The sequence below is a fragment of the Strongylocentrotus purpuratus genome, unplaced genomic scaffold, assembly GCF_000002235.5.
Source record: "Strongylocentrotus purpuratus isolate Spur 01 unplaced genomic scaffold, Spur_5.0 spur5_scaffold_2, whole genome shotgun sequence".
In the NCBI taxonomy this organism is placed as follows: Eukaryota; Metazoa; Echinodermata; class Echinoidea; order Camarodonta; family Strongylocentrotidae; genus Strongylocentrotus; species Strongylocentrotus purpuratus.
Genome location: NW_022145605.1, coordinates 6,244,520 through 6,258,889, shown reverse-complemented (window position 1 = coordinate 6,258,889; position 14,370 = coordinate 6,244,520). Strand labels below are relative to the sequence as shown.

At 38.8% G+C, this 14,370-nt stretch overlaps 1 non-coding gene across 1 annotated transcript; it reads left to right on the top strand.

Annotated features, from left to right (window-relative positions):
• Positions 1-679: 679 nt before the first annotated feature.
• On the top strand, positions 680-751 carry TRNAM-CAU. The gene has a single exon. It is a non-coding gene; the product is annotated as a tRNA-Met (tRNA).
• The last annotated feature ends 13,619 nt before the right edge of the window (positions 752-14,370 follow it).

The window sequence follows — 14,370 nt, the reverse complement described above, 5'->3', positions numbered from 1 at the left end:
ATCCCTTCTAGAACTGGGCATGTAAATAAGCTCACGTGTTCATATTTTATTCATAACATTACGAGAATCTCTGAGTACAAGCATTATGATATTAGAAAACAGATGGTCAATATGTAAATTAGATCTTCCTCCAGAATATAACGTAGGAACTTTATTCTTAGTATTATATCCTGTTTATGATATCGGTATTCTATGTGAAGCAGAGTGGCGCAGCGGAAGCGTGCTGAGCCCATAACCCAGAGGTCCGAGGATCGAAACCTCGCTCTGCTAATAATTTTTTTTCTTTTTACACGACATAATTTTCGTTGCCATGTATATTCACTTGATTTATTAAAAAAAAACAGTCCTGTCTAATCGGTTATAATTCTATCTTGAATGTCGTTTCTAAAGAGAGGGCGGAGTGGCGCAGCGGACTTTTCTTTTATTGTCATCCCCTTCTTTGATATGTATGTTGGATTTATCGTGATCTCGTTGCTCAAGTGAAGCAGAGTGGCGCAGCGGAAGCGTGCTGTGCCCATAACCCAGAGGTCCGAGGATCGAAACCTCGCTCTGCTAACCACATTTTTTCTTCTTTTTACACGACGTTTTTCCTGTGCCATGAATATTTACACGATCTTTTTAAATAACTAGTCTTGTTTAATGGGTTATAATTCTATTTTGATCATCATTTCTCAAGTGAAGCAGAGTGGCGCAGCGGAAGCGTGCTGGGCCCATAACCCAGAGGTCCGAGGATCGAAACCTCGCTCTGCTAAAACTGTGTTCGTTTTTTATTGTTTTTGTTGTTTTGGCGATATGTTTAAAGATTGATTCATCCTAATGTTTGGACCTTTTGTCTACCTTTAGATTCTGGCCTTGATGTAATCACTTTGTTCTTCGCAAAATAAAAAAAAATGTTGGTTAAGAGGAAATGTAAAGAATGGGGAAAGGGGAAACGAAGAGAGGAAAGGGGAGAGAGATAGAGAGAGAGAGAGAGAGAGAGAGAGAGAGAGAGAGAGAGAGAGAGAGAGAGAGAGAGAAAGGGGTAAAGAGAGAGGAAGGAAGGAAAATAGAGTTGGTCATGTTGTCTAAAAAAAAGAGTAAATGACTGATTGGCAAGATAATTGATCAGATCATATACATATATTTCAAAATCCGTCGATAAGATTACTATTTCTCATGAAGGTGCACATTTAAATAAAAGTAGGTAACCGCGCTGCATCTGGCGAAATGCAAGATGGTGTGACAAAATCTCGCTCTTCTTGAATTCAGCCAATACGTGGATCTACCCCCCCCCCCCCTCCAACCATCTTCCCTTCGAAACGTTAAATCGAACACGTGAAGAATAGGAGAGGAAGTGGCGGAAAAGGGCCGGAGAAACCGGAAGATTGGACAGAATGAACAGGTATTACACCTGAGTCATCTTCATCAGTCAAGTTTGTGATGTGATGAAAGATGAGCTACAGTCGAATATGTAACTCCACCTTCTCGCAAAGCTGTAAAGCCCAGCGTAATAATTGCGAGTGTCGCAAGATGTCTTAATGGGTTATATAGGCAATACGGCTTCTTGGCAATCTGCTGAAAAGCATCTGTGAATAAATAGATTAATCAACGTCCATAAAGAATTAGAGAGGGAAAAACGAGTGGAGGATATTCTTCATCTCTTATTTTACCAAGTCACAGACAATAAAACACATAAAATAGTCAATTATAAATCTTGATATTATCACGGTACAAGAAATACGACAAAGTCATTCGGGCGGCCATTAATGATCTGTATTGGCTTTAATAAGGTGTAGGCCATGTTGGCGTCTTCGACGGTTATCTGAGGACTCAGCTAATTATCAGTGTGTTACACTCTATCAAATAAGCAATGACACTCAAAGCAATTGTAGCAATGCATGATGTAATGCGATAGCTACGGGGGCATTCCCCTCCCCCTCCCCCGTAACAAAGGGAGAGAGAGAGAGAGAGAGAGAGAGAGGAAGAGAGACAGACAGACATAGAGAGACATAAAGAGAGATAGAGAGGGGGTAGACAGAGATAGACAGATAGATATACAGACAAAGACACAGAGGGAGAGACAGAGACAGACAGACAGACATACAAAGAAACACCAACAAGAAACAGACACAACCCTTATCCCACTTCCTCTCTCTCTCTCTCTCTCTCTCTCTCTCTCTCTCTCAATAGCCTTGTTCTCTTGTATTTCATCCATAGGTTAGACGGGTGATACCGCTATCCCCCCCCCCCTTCTTAAATACTTGGCCCACGCTATGCCACTTGTATGGTAATTTTAATCTCCGATCTATTTTGTAGTAACGAAATGCATTCTTAGAAGACCGGAAGCTAGCGGTCTTCCTGTCAGAATACGCAATGTGAGACCAGTATCCGCCATGCATACATGATTTTGCTGGAAGCAGTGGCGTAGCTAAAGAAGGCTCAGGGGTCGTGCCCCCATGGGCCTCCATCCCAGTCGAAAAGCGAGGAAAAAGGAGAAATAGATCAAGAGAAAAATGGGAGATTTTGATTTGATTTTGATTTCGTTTTGTTAAAAATGTGTATAATTCTTTTTTTTTTACCGTGGGCATGTTGAGGTGTCAATAAAAATAGATTCAAGCAAAGTAGTCGATATCGAATGTGTTTAAATCATTTAATAACCTCTCTCTCTCTCTCTCTCTCTCTCTTTGAATTTTTCCTAAATAGTGTTAAATACAAAAGTCTTAGAGCAGTTAGGACAAAGAAATGTCCGTAATCACTATACCGCAGATTGCATTTTTTCTTCAAATCTTGCAATTTATACAAGTTTAGGTTGGGTAGCTCTTTAATATTTTTGCTCTCCTTATGTTACATTTTCATAAGATTTGATGCTGTATTTATTACAACACCTAAATTCAAGATTCCATGTGTATATTTATTTAGTATTTCGTTACTGCGAGTATAGCCTAGTTGGATCTGTAATCAGCCGATGGAATTGTAATCATACATCGTGATTGAGTCAGTCAAGGTCGAACGATTTCATGAAGGTCAAATCTGATTCAATTAAGTGAGTTAGGCCTGGGAGCTATGGGGATGCTAACCTCGTGATATATATGACGAGACCCGATGAGGTAGATCTTACTATCATACATTGATTGTGGTTGCATTCTTCCATCAACGAGGATGAAGATGATGTTGTCAGGGCGGTTGTAAAATGAAAAATATTGGGAGCGAGGGCAAGGGCCACTGGGGTTTTGCATTCATTTTTACGTGTGCCTCGCTTAAAGCCCCTTTAAAGTGGTGTGAGCCCTAAATTCGTGAACAATTTGGTGGCAAAATTTCACTTAAATTGTATCACAATGTGAAAGAGGATGTCATTTAAGACACACTTCTGCGAAGATTCCCCCCCCCCCCGCCCCCCCCCCCAAAAAAAAAATGTGTTGGAAGACAAATATCGATAAAAGAATACAGAATTTGGGTTTTCTGTTGTACGCAGAAAACCTAAATTTTGTATTCTTTCATTAATATCCGACTTCAAACACACTTGTTTTGAAAATTCTTGCAGAAATGTGTCTTAAATGACATCCTCTTTCACATTATGATAAAATTTAAGTGAAATGTTGCCATCAAATTTGTGGGGCTCCCAACACTTTAGAGGGGCTTTTAATGCATTTACAATCAAGAAATGAGAACCGCTGTCACGACTGAGTATTAGATATGAGTGCTGCAAGAACTATCATTTGTATAAATATTAATGAGAATATTTGATGAATGTTCTCTTGATTACAGGCCTAACATGACTGTAAGAGAGCGAACCATCAACTGTGAAATTAAAGGTTTGAACGACAATATGCAAATGGCCCCTCATTATTCGAAAATCTTTATTTGTCATGAGACTATTCGATGACCAGGATAAACGTGTGTGTATGTGCGTGTGTGTGCGTGCGTGTGTGCGTGTGTGCGTGTGTGGGATGGTTGAAGTTATCAGTAATATATGATTATTTACGTCTGCGGAGCGACCTTCAACGTGCACCATCCGAGAGACGTGACTCAGATTCGAACGGACCGCCTGAGCCAGTTTGTAGGCGAAGACAGAGAGCTGACGAAGTAAACATACCGCTAGACCAACTCACATCAATGCAGTGATGTTCTTTTATATGACATGGGAGGATAGAAAAACTAAAATGTGTCCCCAAAAGAGAAAATAAGATTACCTTTAGACGATGGAGGTTAGGGCTGTTTGTGTGAATATGGCGTATGGATGCGGGCCTTAAAAGAAGAAGGAGCATTGTTACCCATGATATTCACACCTTTCACGATCCTTCCTTCCTTAAATCATGATGAAGTTGTCACGCAGATGCGAGTCCAACTCTCTTCTTTCCAGGTTTGTAAAAACTCGAATTCCTGAGTAATAAATCTTCCATGTTTTTCACGGTTTCTTTGACGCGTGAATGGATACAATATTAAGCAGACGACATGCATGAACACGAGTGAATTTTATTGGTTCTGTTTGGCGGGAAATGGTGCAGGAGATGAGCTCAGGGACACTGGAATTGAGAACTCTCCATACCATCACGGTACGGCCTAGAAGAAGGAAAAACAAAGTTTGCAAAGACGGGAGAGAGTACACATCTAAAGAAGGGAGAATGAGGGAGGGAGGAATAGAGAGAGACAGAGAGAGACAGAGAGAGAGATACAGAGAGAGAGAGAGACACACACACACACCACCACCACCACACGCACACACACACATAGAGAGAGAGAGAGAGAGAGAGAGAGAGAGAGAGAGAGAGAGAGAGAGAGATGAGACAGCGACAGGCAAAAGTAGGAAAAGGGAGTAAGTGAGTAAGAAAGAGAGGAAATAGAGAGAGATAGAGCGAGAGAAGGCCAAACATAATGGAGAGAAAGAGAGAGAGAGAGAAAGAGAGAGAGATAGAGAAAGAGAAGTAGGGATGGAGATGGAGTAAGGGAGGGAGAGAAAGGGAGCGAGAATATCAAATCGAGATTAAGTAAGTAGGTAAAACAAGATGAAACAAATAAAATGCAATGATTACCATTCAGTTGCTGATGAATAAAAATATCAACCAGTCGTTCGAAATGCAACGTGTTTCCTTTCAAACAAAGTGTCAACTTTTAGCAACATGATAGCAAAAGACAATCAGCGAAATAACATGGATACGACAGCATTTATGTTTTCATCTCTTTGTGCCACAACAACATACAGTCATAAGCCCCGCCCGGCAGGCAAGACACAAAGTTTTCCCTAAAGATTCATAAATAGGTCCCGAAAAACAATAGATGCTCGCCTTATCAGGCTCATTATATTTTTATGATTGTATCACGAAAGTCCTGTATTTTGGAAGTCGGTGTTCCACCTGGGCATAATACACGCGAGAAAGAGATTCCCGAAAGATTACAATTTGAGAAAGATTGTCATCTCTGTTTGTGTATTGTTTTCCTTATCTCTTTCCGAGTGATGTTAAAAATAAAAACTGACAATGTTCGTCTAATAAAAATCAGATGACTTTACCTGAAATCCTTCATACAGTGGAGATATACAACAATATCGCTTTTCTATTCGTTATATGGTCAATAAAGTAGCAAATGAAATGGATACATATGCCTTGCTATATTATGTGTCGTAGTATCGATACATCGTCTACTGAAGGGCATTATAAATTAACTTATAATAAGTAAATGGGGATGTCAGACAACATAAGCAAATCCGTTTTACAAATCTTTCGAGCAAGCTTTCAGTTTAGTACCGAACACTTCATGTATAGCCGTCCTACAAACAAGAAAGATGCATTATATCAACCAAAAAGACACCAACACCGTTTTAAGGCAAATAGATGTAAATACATATCAAATTCTCCAATATATTATTCGTAAAACGCCTGGGAAGCGCAGGAAAATAAGCTTGGTATTTAGATTGGTGAGTCGGGAAATGGGGAATGGTTAACGTAACAGCTTATACCGTGCCTCCATTTTATTAGATCCCAAGTGCCCAAGCGTTCCTCGGTAAATGTACCTGCTCTTATCGATATTTCTCCCAAATTGCCCCTAAAATATTGACCGATCTACTCAAATAACCCATTTTGGAGCGGTGGGGTATAAAATGGAGATCTATAGTGAGGCAAAGAACACCTGCGAACGAATGCCAGGCTCGTTGTAAGGACAGTCCGTTTATTATGTGTCATTATGTTGAAGGAATTAATGAAAACCGTTGCAATCTTTGGTTTCAAACAGGTAAGGTTAGTTAACAAGTTGGATTCCGGGCTATTGATTTTACCTTTGAACTCTGAACGTTGACCCATCTATTTGCAAAGGAAATGTTAGTGTGCGTTCATTAGCAAGCGAAATCTATCGAATTACATCTATTCAGTTAAGCAACATCGATTACCGTCTCCTCGTTCTTAAACGTGAATATAATTTAATTATCTTATCATCTTCAGCATAGTCTAGTTCAATTCATTACACTTTATGCAGAGCATAATTATACAACGTAGAGTAAAAGTTTTCATTCAATTTGGCATGTAAGGCTATTTTTGTCAAAACCAAAGAAGAAGAATGTTATAGACATTTTAATAAATCTCCGATGGAAAGTAATGAAAATATAAATATTTTGTACTTTCATTAAAACGTTTTACTACATTGTATTTGATTAAGACACAACTTAATCCAAACGCATTGTGCGAGGTAAACAGAAATATAAGTATTCCCTTTCTATGTATGTTTCAACTACTATATTCATGAACAGCCCAAAAGTATTTGAACTTAATTACGTGAAATAGATGCGGGATTTTAGATAATAGATAATTACAGTGGGACGTAAAGCCTTCAGGATCACGATCCGGTCTTCATTTCTCAACCAGTGACCACAATACATTCCACATGCATTATACATCTTGGGGTTTGGATAATGAATAAATGCAACCCACTTCCCGGCCTCCCGAATATGAAAGAATCCCATAAAAATTCTTGTTTCAATTTCTTTCCAATCATCCCATAACCGAATCGTAAATTGGCTAGAAATGGAAAATGTAAATAGCCGATTCGCTCTGCAATCGCGGTGTTCCACAAACATTTGTGGAGATGCACGATCACGTGATTCGTAGAGCGGGAAATTGCATTCGGTATTGCGTCGTATTGGTTATCAATGTAAGAGAACTAAAATAGAGTTCTGGTATTTGCAAGCCATGTCGATAAAATCAAATCAAAATTTTAAAGGTAGTTCTGCTATTGAACATTTGGGGCCACATACCGCACAAGCTATCCAAAGTTATATTGAAAGCAATAACTCAGTAAAAACAATAGGGCGTAATCATAACTTGAATATTGAAGAAGAAAAAAGTATAAATACATAGTTTGTAGAATAAAATACATTCATAATTTTAATTGAATTTCGAACTAACTTATTAGTAGCTCGTACTTCGAATCTTGTAAAAATTGTTTGCCACTAATGTAATAACTGGCCATTCAGGCGCAAGCAATCATTGAAAGTTATTAATATTATAATAGTCACCTAAAATTGAAAATAAAGATAGAGAATACTCAGAAGGAAAAAGATTGAAGAGAAAAAAAGATTGAAGAGAATTCAATATTGAAGAGAAAACAACTGGCCGGACCTTATTCTCTCATGGAAGCATATATTTTAAGATAAAGTTCTGATGAGAATGGGCGAAAAATGGGACCTTATTCAGTTTATATTACAGAATGAATATCTTTGATAGATGTTAAAACACCGTGTTTTCCTACATGAATTAAAGGGATCCGGTAACTTTGTCTCAGATTCTGAAACAAAATCCAGGACTTAGCTCATGCTGCAATGATAATTATAAACCTTAAGGTCAGTCAGGAACCCCATGACTTTTACAAGCCGATCGCCCGTATGAGTATCAAGATATTTATGATTGGAAATCGAAACCAAACTTTGCGTTCTCCTAACGGTTTTCATAACACTACAGTCTATTGCGGGAAACGAATTTGGTGAAACCGGTCACTTAAAGATTTTTACCATTTTGAGGCACTTCTTGATAAATTTTTTAGGGCTTCAATATCACTAAATTAAAAGGGCTGTGCATCTCAGATTTAACATTGTTAAACGATGTCTTTAAATCATTGCCATACAAATGATTTTTTTTTTTTCGTTCTAGGCACAGTAACAGCTCATCAATTACAAAACGATTTTTAAACCTAAAACTCTATCAATGAAGGCATATTTAGATATGACAAGCCCTTTAAATATATAGTTATAACTCCTCACTAATATTGGTGAAAGACTGAAAATCCTATTATGATAATCGGTTTTCGTATCGGTCCGTGGATTGATTATGACGAATAGATATACACGTCTTTACATGACAAAAATGATATCGTTTTCCGACAATTTGCCGATTATCATTTCCTTAATGAAATGCTTCTCAGAAATTATCTCTGACCCTGTAAACCTAAATGAGCATAAAAACCAATCAGAACATTCCAAATATAAATTGGGGGAAAAAAATCACAATGATGAGTTAATACAGTTGTCAGATTTTATGAGAGCACCAAATGACTCAGTATTATCTGCAATTATCATGATTGCGATGAACTAATTTTTAATAACGATCTGGGCGCTGTCTCATGTCAAAACTCATTATAGTTCTCAGTAGAGATTTTACATTTGAATGATGCAACGTTAATCTGCTAAAATGAATATTGTGTCTCCAAATATAAAATTTAAATAACACATATAGAAAGATTTTGTATACAATCATGATCATATTGAATTGGTTAGGATATTTATTTTAAATCACGATGAAACATTAATCCGGCAAATTTTGTAGGGCCTTTTGTTATGGCTGTCTCTTCGAATCCAGACAATATGATGAAGAATTCGTTTCCAGAAGGTAGACCTACGTCGTCACCAAACTTCGTGAGTCAATTTCATTTCTCTAAAGAAAATATTGTGCTATTAAATGAGGACGGACTGATGAAGATTCTTTTTTACATGATTGAGATTCTTCTTAATTATGATTCGATATCAATTTTCTTAAAACAACATTCTGCTATCGAATCGAGACAAAAGCATGAATGAAAAAAATCATACGATGGAGCCAGAACGTTAATGACTTTCTCTTTATATCTTCGTCTGTAACAATTATGAAATAAAACGTGAGCTTACGGGTAAAGTAATTCCCTTGACTATTTTATACGTCACGTCTTCCTATATTCTATCTACCAAGAGACCTTAACAGCTTTTCTCAAACTTGCGGGTGGTGCCATTAAAGGAAGAGAGATGATCAATTTATTTGGGAGAATGGATAAGAGCATCGACAGTATCAAATTAGAGAAGGCTCGTGATCTTAACGATTGGTAGAACGCCTTAAGTTTGCACAGAACAGTAAGATTCAGCTATATTTATTCCAATTAATGGAACAATGATATTTAATATGTAACATCAGTAACATGTTTAGAATATGGCCCGTACTGTGTTGCAAATTACGCACCTAAAACGGCCTTGTTATATCCTATTAACCTCAATACCATAAAAACCATTACCAACATCATCATCATTACCATCAACATCAGCATCAGCATCCACCCGTGAGGTGACGAGGGGGTGAACATATATAATTCCAGTGAGGACTAAAAATGTTATGAATGCATCCTAGGCTTAAAAGTAATTACGCGAAGCTGTAAACCCATTCACATTATACTAGACTTCAACACCGTTAACCCAAATGATACTAGGTTCAATAAGATTTGACAATGTTCCTGTTAGAATGGTGTCACAAAAGACGTCAAAATAAACTTGATGTTTGTGCATTTATTGTGTGGGTACACTATAATTATGCTGAACTTTCTTCGTAAGTTATCATAGCCTTTGGGTTAGAATTCAGATTTCAATTTTCCTCACTGTGATGTCAGGGTAGTTGCGACTAGTTTTGTTTGAGCATTGTTTTCCCAGACATCACTTTGGCATGTCAGGAAATGGATGACACAAGCTTCGAGTTAACGAGAAAGGTATGTTACATGACCCAGGGATATTTATGTCACCCTCCTGTCGAACGAAGATAGGGGTAGGTGTGACATATCGACGCCCGGCTTCTTTAGGTACGCTTGTACAATTGTAATCTTTGCAAACAACCATAAGTGAAAGTCAATGTTTGGGTGCTCGTTTAAAAACGCGTCTTCCACCGATGACGGCAAACTTCCCTCCGGCAGCTCCCGGGCATCTGAGAGATGGGCATTTGCATACGCAATCAGCGATGTAGTGGCAATTGCACGAGCGTTTGTATGTGTTGGGGCAAAGGGGTGGCGGGTAAATATTGTTTCGGGAGAAACACACGATGATGAAATGTTACAATGGTAAAACTTGCGACGAAATCACGTCGGTATTTTCCATTTTAACAGTGCCAAAGCCCTGTATCGGGGTTGGTTTAGAGGCTCATACTAGAAAAAGATTTAAGGTTTTTAGTTGCATCATTGTAATGAATGGTATTCATCAGCTTTGAGGTGGCCTACTTAAGAATGTCAATACCTTAAAGAATGATACATTGGTGTTGTGATCAGACGATTTCAGGGGAGGAGGCACCTTCAGGGAGCTGCAACTGTCCCTGTGGCGTCTAGACGCATATGGATCGATGGATTAAAACATCATTAATAAATTAATAATGGCTTTAAAGGCATTTACTACCACCCCCCTTCTCTCTCTAACTCTCTCGGTAGCTTTCTCCCACACTTTAACCCTCACCCTTTTCATTATTCTCTCTTCTTATCACTCAATCTCTCATCTCCATTTCACCCCCCCCCCCCCCTCTCTCCTCCCTCTCTCTCTCTCTCTCTCTCTCTCTCTACCTCTCTCTCTCTCTCACCTTCTTTCTCTCTCTGTCCATCTCTCTCCTTCCTTCCTAACCCTCGCCATCTCTCATCTCCATTATCTTTCTTCTGCATATATCTCTCCTCTCCCTCGTCTCTTCATCTTCTCGCTCATTTTCTCTTCTTGTATCTCAACAAATGGAATGTAGGGAATCCATGGCCTCTTTGAAGAAAGACAAGAGGTTTGAGGGGTGGTAAAGAATGCCCCCTTTGTCTTTTAATTATTTGTGAATGCGAGACAATGCAAAAAAAAAAAGAGTTATGTCCATGTTACTTAACTCTCTATACCTTTTTCTATCCATTTATATTATTATCCATCCGTCTATGTATATAATTATCTATCTATTTATCTATCTACCTATCTATCTATCTATCTCTCCCCTGTACACTCTTTATCTTCATCCCTCCCTGTAATTTTTCATCTTCATAATTATCCATCTCGCTCTTCTCTTCTTCCTCGATTTCTCATTCTGTCTTCTCTAGCATATTATGTCAATAGATAAAAGTAACACAGTGCAGAAACAAAATCATATTATAAGTGGGAATAAGGGGAGGTAAAGGGAAGAAGGGGTCAAAATACTGGGAAGGGTCAAGATGACCCCTGGACACTTATGAAGGCGATATAACGTTAAGAATCTGAAGTGGCACTTGGAACAACCAAACAAAACTTGACGTACTTGAAATCGATATGTACACTGTAGGTGATACCATCTCATCAGTGATATACATTGGTGGTATGTTAAGAATCTACTTAAAGGTGCTGTGCACCTTTTGCAAGATTTAGATGGCAATATAAAAAACAAGTAATTTTGAAAACCCGTTAAGAACTTTCGAAATTGCATGTTAGAGAATGTTATACGACATTGTCGCGGGCCGTTTTATGGTATCAACTTGGTTAACGATTAGCATTTGCTATCCTTTATGAAAAATTAGGTTTACACAAATAAGTTTTAACAAATTATTGCGTTCACAAAATCAATGAAGACGAAATAGAGAGAGTATTTCGATGAAATAGGTGCATTGGTCATGTTTCTTTGAGACAAAGTTTATCCTATACATATTTTGTAAACGTATGCAATTTATTCAAGAAGATTAGTGGAGAAGATAGAAAGTTGCATGCAACTGTATCATAGTACGTACTCTGGAAAGAACTACACAAAGGAAAACAAGCCTCAATGCCGGTAATGCTTTTCGCTGCAATGGAAACACATCAATAAAGTTATTGGAAGGGATGGTAGGTCTATCCGTCACGCTAGTCAAGTTAGATTGAGAGCATATAGGATGGTCCTATAAGAGCAACGGAGATTAACGAGAATGGCATGCTATATCAATATAATACACTGCAGGGGAGAGACTGATAAACAATGACTTCTCAGATGGAAAGAAGGTGATGTTAAGGACACGAAGGGGGTAAAAAGGGTTCACACGACATAATAAGACCGTATTACATGACTTGTATAAAGGTAAATAACGTTAATGCATAAGTCACGCAAACTAACGAGAGGAAATATTTTGCGAATAGTCAGTTTCAGTTAACCAAATAGAAACTGAACATCCGGGACATGCGGATGTTCAACAACCTCGATATGGGTTTTTTAATCCGTCTTGGTCAATTTCAATAACCTCGTCCATTATTTTTTGAAATGCACAAGTAATAATTATTATGCAAATTACAAGCTGGTATTAGAATTGCAATAGAGTTGATTACAATTTCTTTAAATATTTTGTTTTACCCAGGGCTGCTTCATCAGCATTAATGCTGTTCTTCGTGACGGCCCTCTGCAGAATTATCGATCGTGCCATTATGAGAAAATATACTAGGAAAAAGAAACGAAAAACCAGTTTAGACACTCTCGGAATTCATGTATAGGCCTACGTTCAACAAGTTTAATTTCACTTTCATTTCAGCTACCATATCTAAAGGGTGCCTTTAAAGAACCGTGATTGTATAAAAGGTAAGTGAGCAAGGCTTGTTTACGAAAACGGATACCCAAATCCAGAGAAAGGATCTCAAATTGGAAGTGCTTTTTACCCCTGGAAAAATGCTTGCCCGTGCTTCCAAACACGTTTCCAAATGTATCCAATACTTCGTCCTCAGGCCCATATTCTATCACAGCCTAGCTTCGTTTCCACTGCTACCGTTTCCTCGGTAGCGCGTGGCAGTTTCCCACTAAGGTTTTCTCCTTCTAATAGATTGTCCGCCAAAACAACCCCAAACGTACAAGCCTAGTAAACCATCGGACAAACTGAATGTACATGACTGTGTAAGTAGGTATGGTGATGATTTTCCACACACCTTGTGTACACGAGGCGTTGTTTCAATTGCGCCATTCACTCGACTCACATCCATACCAGGTACAGGCGTAATCTCTATCCACAGAGGCAACCCCTTGAAGCAAAAAGCGGTGGAATATTTTGATTTGCCTGAAATCGACTTATTGCCCGTTGCAAACCAAGTGTCATTTGCTGGCGCAGTGTTGCGTCAGTGACTGGCATGGTCTTACGTGCTATCTCAGCAAGCAATCATACTAAAATGTTATCGAAATTTAACAGTGCAAACATTGCGTTGCAAAAAATTGCATACGCAGGCGTGATTACGGCTGGTTATAATGAAATGGAAATGACGCCTCGTGAGACACTGGCATAATTTCGCGCCTGACGTAGCAATGGGAACGTCGTTTTGATATCCTCGCTGCGCCACTCAACTTGTGTGCGCCCTGATTGCGCGCGGCATTTATCGATAGTATCGATCGTGTGATATCGGGTGTCAATTAGGCCGATGGATGTAGAGCCATGAGCAGTTTGGATGACGAGTGTGTGGAGTAGGCATATACCTTCCGCCTTCAGAAAGAGGCGGTTATAGTCATGTCACTCATGGGGATTGCGTGCAAATTACATACACTCGAGAGTATCAGGTGTACTTGGGAGAATATTGGAATAAGGTTGAGCAAATTTCGGTGTTTTCTTTCACGTTATATCAAACAGTAGTCATCCCCAGCAACGTACACTTTTTTCTTTTTATATAAAATGACTAAGCCTATAATGTTGTAAGTCGGGATCACCGAAAGTTTATATTCCAAAATAAGAAAAGGTCTTGCCGTTATACGTTCTTCTAAGAATTTCTTTCCGAACATATTGATACCTTTTTGTCTCTCTCTTTAAGCTTTCCGCAATGTGCCACCCCTGTTTTTGTTTCATTACCTCCGACCACTTCCCTCTTCCCTATATCCTTTAGTTCTTCAGAAAACCCCTACGATGCCACTCTAGGTGTTTCTACGAAATTCTGTCTTCGTAATGGCTTGCAATGACGATGCATCTCCATAGATGCTTACGGTAAGGACAATAATGTTACATTATACTATCACGAAGTCCGTATTCTTAACCCCATCACCCCTCCTCGCCCCTCCAAAAACAAAACCGCTTCTCGAGAAATGCGACCAGGCAGGCAACTAGCTAGGGCGTACGCGCGCGGAATGAGAAAGCGCAAATTGTAACCGGAAACCACGTGCTACAGGCTGTTTGTCACGTGATTAAGATTCAGGTAAAAGGCTG